Source organism: Eublepharis macularius, chromosome 2 (assembly GCF_028583425.1).
Source record: "Eublepharis macularius isolate TG4126 chromosome 2, MPM_Emac_v1.0, whole genome shotgun sequence".
NCBI classification, from domain to species: Eukaryota; Metazoa; Chordata; class Lepidosauria; order Squamata; family Eublepharidae; genus Eublepharis; species Eublepharis macularius.
Window position 1 is genome coordinate 72,407,439 of NC_072791.1, and position 6,000 is coordinate 72,413,438.

The following is a 6,000-nucleotide window of genomic DNA, read 5'->3' on the forward strand; positions in this document are numbered from 1 at the left end:
CTTTAACAGCATGTGGAAAGATGTTGAAGATAATTCAGACTGAACCTTTTAGGATCCTGTAGGCCAGAGACCAAAGGATGGAGCAATGGTCCCCCAGCACTACATGCTGAAACCTACCTTCGAGGCAGGACTGAAACCACTGCAAAACAGTGCTTCCCAGTCTCAACCCCAAATGGCAGCCCAGAAGGATGGATGGTATGAAAAACTGTCCAAACAGCCAGGAGAAGTAACAGGCTTGTACTCTCTTTGTCCAATCCCCACTGCAGTTCATCCAACAGGGTGACCAAGGCCATATCATTCCCAAGACCAGGCTTGAAACCAAATCTGAATAGATCCAAACAATCCATTCAGGAATCCCTGAAAATGCCTAGCTACCATTGTTCTATCACCTTACTCATGAATGGTACATTTGAAACTGAGCAGTAGTTAGGCTTTCCAGGTGCCTGCCAGTGGCAGGCAAACTCCTGGGGATTTGCCCCCTTGTCCACCTATCACGCTGGAGGGGACACGTTCCCAGAGGTTTCCCGCCACCAGCAGGCACTTCAGGAGTGCGTGCTATGTGCGTGCTCCCAACCACTGCGGTAATGTCACTTCCGGAAGTGACGTTGTTGCACTGCCTGCAGGAGCATTTCCACACTTCATTTGGGGCCGATTTGGGCCCCAAATGGGCTGAATGGTCCCAAGCAGAGTGCAGGAGCGCTTACGTGGGCGGCATGGTGATGTCATTTCTGGAAGTGATGTCATCATGCCGGCTCCGGAGCGCGCACACACAAAACAACAGCTCATGCTCTGCACAAGGTAAGTACCAGGTACTCCACCCTCTCAACGGGAGGTGAGGGGTGCCTGGCAACAGTAGCAGTAGTAATTCAACTGTCCTGGGTTTACAGTAGGTTTCTGTAGGAGTAGAAACACTGCTATCCACTCTAAGACAGAGATGACACCCCCACCCCTGCCAGGAGGCATTTGCCGTCACCCAGACCCAGTCTACCAGCCTCTCACTGACAAAGCAGCCAGAAGAGAGAGATGGTGGTGGAGGACAAGAAACATGACTAGTGACTAGTCTCTTGCTGTCTAACAGACCAAGGATTTAGTCACTGCATCAGACCTCGGAAAAGCCATTTTCTTTGACAGCTTTTGAATGACTAAGCCCTTTTGTAAGCCATCTTGAGTACATTTTTGGATCAATTCTTCCAAAGGGTCACAGTAAATCATAGAATCATAGGGCTGGAAGGGACATCTAGGGTCATGTAGTCCAACCCCTGCACAATGCAGGAAATTCAAAACTACTCCCCCCACCCCCGACTTCCCCAGTGACCCCACTCCATGCCCAGAAGATGGCAAAACACCTCCAGGATCCCTAGCTAAACTGGCGTGTGGAAAATTGCTACCTGACCGCAAGGTGGTGATCAGCATTACCCTGGGCATGTAAGGCCACGAGAACTGAGCACTGATGTAAGCCATTCTGCCATCTCCCTCATGCTTTGTCCAAGTTCACAGAATCAGTATTGCTGTCAGATGGCCATCTAGCCTCTGCTTAAAAACCTCCAAAGGAGGAGAACCCATCATCTCCCGAGGAAGCCTGTTCTTTCCTCTGAGTAAGTATGTTCAAGCAGTGGAAGTCTACGTGGTACAGAGAACAGTTACCAGCATTTAAAAATTAAATATATATATACACAACACTGAAACCATAACATTTAAATACATTTAACAGAAATAGGTAAACTATTTTAAAATGATGTTCCAATAAATCAAAGTCCACTATTTTAATGCCTATAGTGCACTCATTTCTACAGAACAGACATGCAGGTATATAGAACAGTGTCCCCCATTAAAGGCTTGCGAGTAAAGTTATTATTTACAAGTTACAATGCCAAGACCACGGCAATACAGCCCGGAAAACCCACAACAACCATTGTTCTCCGGCCGTGAAAGCCTTCGACAATACAAAGTTATTATTTATTGCCTTCTTACAAATTAGACTGGTCATGAGGTATATGTTAGGAAATAAACAGTTTTCACAGTGGAGCTAAGTAACCAGGGGGGATCTCTAAGGAAATGTGCTGGATCTGCTAGTGTTCAACTTATTTGTAAATGACCTGGAGTCAAGGTGAACAGTGAGGTAGCTGTCATGGTCCAGCCTGGGCTCAGTGAGAGTGAGGACTCCTCCTCAGGAGGAGAGGGGCTTCGTGTAGCCAGCCAGGACTCCTCAGGAGAAGAGGAGCTCCATGCAGCCAGCCCTGACTCAGCAGAGGCTGGTAATCAGGAGCCACAGCTGTTGGCTAATCAGAGCCTACAGCCAGCAGCTGAAGCAGAGCCATCAGTACTCTCCAGCCCCAGCACCACAGGGGAAGTGCAGCCAGGGACTTCCACAGGGGAAGCTCAGTCAGGGACTGCCAGCACCACAGGGGAAGCCCAGCCAGAGGCTTCCACCCCCCCAGGTTCACCCACACCCAGAGAACGCCGCAGACAGCGCCAGAGACTGGAGCTGCAGGAGAGACGGCGCAGTGCTCGTCTCCTGAGCCAACGCCAGCTGCTGGAGGGTGATGATGAGTAGCTTCAGGATGGAGCCCCAGCAGCTGGCTGAAAACCATGCCTGGCTATAAAAGCCAGTCAGGAGCAACAGCCAGGCGTGGAAGCAACGTCTCTACTGTCTGCAACCACTCCGTGTTCCGTGAACCTTGCCCGTGCCTACTGTTGGACCTGACACTACCGGTAACTGACCTTGGACTGTGCCTGACCTTGCTCTTGGACTCTGGACTCAACTCTGGCATTAGCTTGTGCTCTGACCACTGCTTTGACTTGGCTTTTGGCTCCTGAAACTCCCTCTGGACTTGGTATCAAGGTTTGGACCTGCACCACCCTGCTTGGGCTGGCCCAGCCCGTGACAGATTGCTTCCACCACACTTCCCGGCATGGACGCAGTGATGCCCACCCCGGGAAGCCTGGCAATGCTGCAGGACCAGGTGCTGCAATTAACCCAAGCACTGGTGACTTTGCAGCAGCAGATTGCTACTCTTCTTGTTGCCCCTGCTGCACCTCTGCCTGCAAAATGCCCAGTGAGGCCTCCTGACAGTTTTGAGGGCAATGTGGAAGAATTCCCAGCGTTTCTTGCCCAGTGCCAGTTGTACATTGAACTCCGGGCCAGAGACTTTCCCACGGATAAAGTCAAAGTTGGCTTCATCCTCAGCCTGTTAAAGGGGCAGGCAGCAAGATGGGCCACACCCTTGCTACTGGCTAAATCCCCTCTGCTGGGGGACTTTCCAAACTTCGTGGCTCACATTACCGCCGTCTTTGCCAACCCTCTGAAAGCCATCAAAGCAAACCAGAAAATCCGTGCCCTCACCCAGGGAAATGGGACTGTGGCTCAGTATACCACAGAATTCCAGCTACTGGCTCAGGACCTGAACTGGAACGAGGCAGCCCTAGTGGATCAGTACCTGGAAGGGCTGTCCGATGAAGTTCTTGATGAAGTGGCTCGATCGGAACGGCCGGTGGATCTGCAGGCTCTTATTCTCCTATGCCTACGAATCGAGGGGAGACTGGAGAGCAGGAAAACAGCCCATGCATTGCGCCATCGGCCTCCGTCCAGAGCCTCACCTGAAGACAGGGGTAAGCCTGTGCAGTTAGGGGGGCCTCGCCCCCCCTTGCCCCCAGAGGAAAAGGAGCGACGCCAGGCCCACCACCTCTGTTGGTACTGCGGTGAGGCAGGCCACTATGCCAACAGCTGCCCTGCAAAGAAGAAAATCTCCGCTACAGGGCGAGAGCAGCCTCTTGTAAAGCAACTGGTTGGGGTGGCCAATGCCTCCGACGACCATCCTGAACCTTTCTTGGTGCCAGTGAAGCTTTGCTTACCCGACAGCCGGGTCCTGTTTGTGTATGCCATGATAGATTCGGGAGCCTCCCACTGTTTCATAGATGCTCACTTCGCAGCCCAGCACAAAATTCCTCTTCAGTCCAAGGAGGCACCCACCATAGTTGAAGCCATTGACGGGCGCCCGCTATGCTCTGGCCCAGTGGTCAAAGAGACCCAGCCACTCACGCTACGAATCCAGCAGCATCAGGAGAAGCTCTGCTTCGACGTTGCGAGTACACCTCGGTTCCCCCTCATCTTGGGACTTCCCTGGCTCAGCCTCCACGACCCCATCATCAGGTGGGGCCAACTGGACCTCCAATTTCGGGACCCATGTCCGCACCTGACCCAGCCTACGGTCCTGGCCACGGTCACAGCCGCACCAACCTCGTCCACCCTGCCCAAACTGTATATGGACTTCCAGGATGTGTTTGAGGAGAAGGGAGCGGACCAACTTCCCCCCCCACCGGCCATATGACTGCGCCATTGACCTGCTTCCAGGCTCACCCCTGCCGGTGGGACGCCTGTATTCACTGACAGAGCCTGAGCTGGCTGCACTCAGGGATTTTCTTGCCAAAAACCTGCAGCGGGGGTTCATCCGCCCGTCCACCTCGCCCACCTCCGCTCCTGTATTATTCGTCAAAAAGAAAAGTGGGGAACTCCGGTTATGCAACGATTACCGGGCCCTGAATAAAATCACTGTCCGAGACAGGTACCCACTTCCCCTGATCGCCGACCTGCTAGAGCAATTGAAGGGAGCCCAGATCTATACCAAACTTGATCTTCGGGGGGCATATAACCTAGTGCGTATCCGGAAAGGCGATGAGTGGAAGACAGCTTTCAGTACTCGATATGGACAGTATGAGTACCTTGTAATGCCGTTCGGGCTGACCAATGCACCAGCTGTGTTCCAGAGGTTCATGAACGACATCTTTCGCAACCTCCTGGATCAGTTTGTCATAATTTATTTGGATGACATCTTGATTTATTCCCGGGATCCTGCAGACCACCCACAGCATGTACGAACCGTGCTTCAGCGACTACGGCAACATGGTCTGTTTGCCAAGTTGGAAAAGTGTGCCTTCCACCTCCGGACGGTGGAATTCCTTGGCCATGTAATTTCACCCCAGGGGATTCAGATGGACCCCAGGAAGGTTGAGGCCGTACAGACTTGGCAAGCCCCCCGTTCCCGAAAGGATGTGCAGCGTTTTCTGGGCTTCGCCAATTATTATCGCCAGTTTATCCCCGGCTTTGCCGAGACCACTGTACCACTGACGCAGCTACTGCGGCCCCGGGTGCCATTCCAATGGACTCCTGAAGCAGACCAAGCTTTCCAAGCCCTGAAGGGCTGCTTCACTGCTGGACCGGTCTTGCGATACCCAGACCCCCAGCTGCCATTCACTGTGGAAGCGGACGCTTCTAGCACCGCGATTGGGGCTGTACTGCCCCAGCGAGAGACATCCTCAAGCCCTCTGCGACCCTGCGCCTATTACTCCCGCCAGCTCACCCCAGCAGAGAAAAACTATACCATCTGGGAGAGGGAATTGCTCGCCATCAAGGCAGCCTTTGAGGTTTGGCGGCACCACCTTGAGGGGGCACGACACCCGGTCCAGGTACTCACAGACCACCGAAATCTGGAACACCTCCAGACAGCTCGTCGCCTGAACCAGAGACAGATCCGGTGGTCCTTATTCTTTTCCCGGTTCAACTTTAAAATCACCTATGTGCCCAGCTCCCAGAATAAACGAGCTGATGCCCTCTCGAGAAAGCCGGAGTATGCTCCACTGGCTGGAGAGGAACATCCCCTGACCACCATATTACCTCCAGAAGCTCTTGCAGCCGTCCAAACCACCCCGGGACTCTCTGCCAGAATTCGCATGCAACAATTTCAGGACTCATTCGCCCAGAAGCAGCTCCAGGACCTCCACATGTCCTCACACCCAAATGCATCTGGATTTGGGGAAGAACATGGCCTGCTCACCCAGCGGGGTCGGGTTTATATTCCCCCAGGCCCATTGCGCACCGAAGTACTACAACTGGCACATGATGCCAAGCCTGCTGGACATTTCAGCCGTCACAAAACCACCCACCTACTGACCCGGGAGTTTTGGTGGCCCCGGATTCAATCTGACGTGGCCCGGTATGTGAGC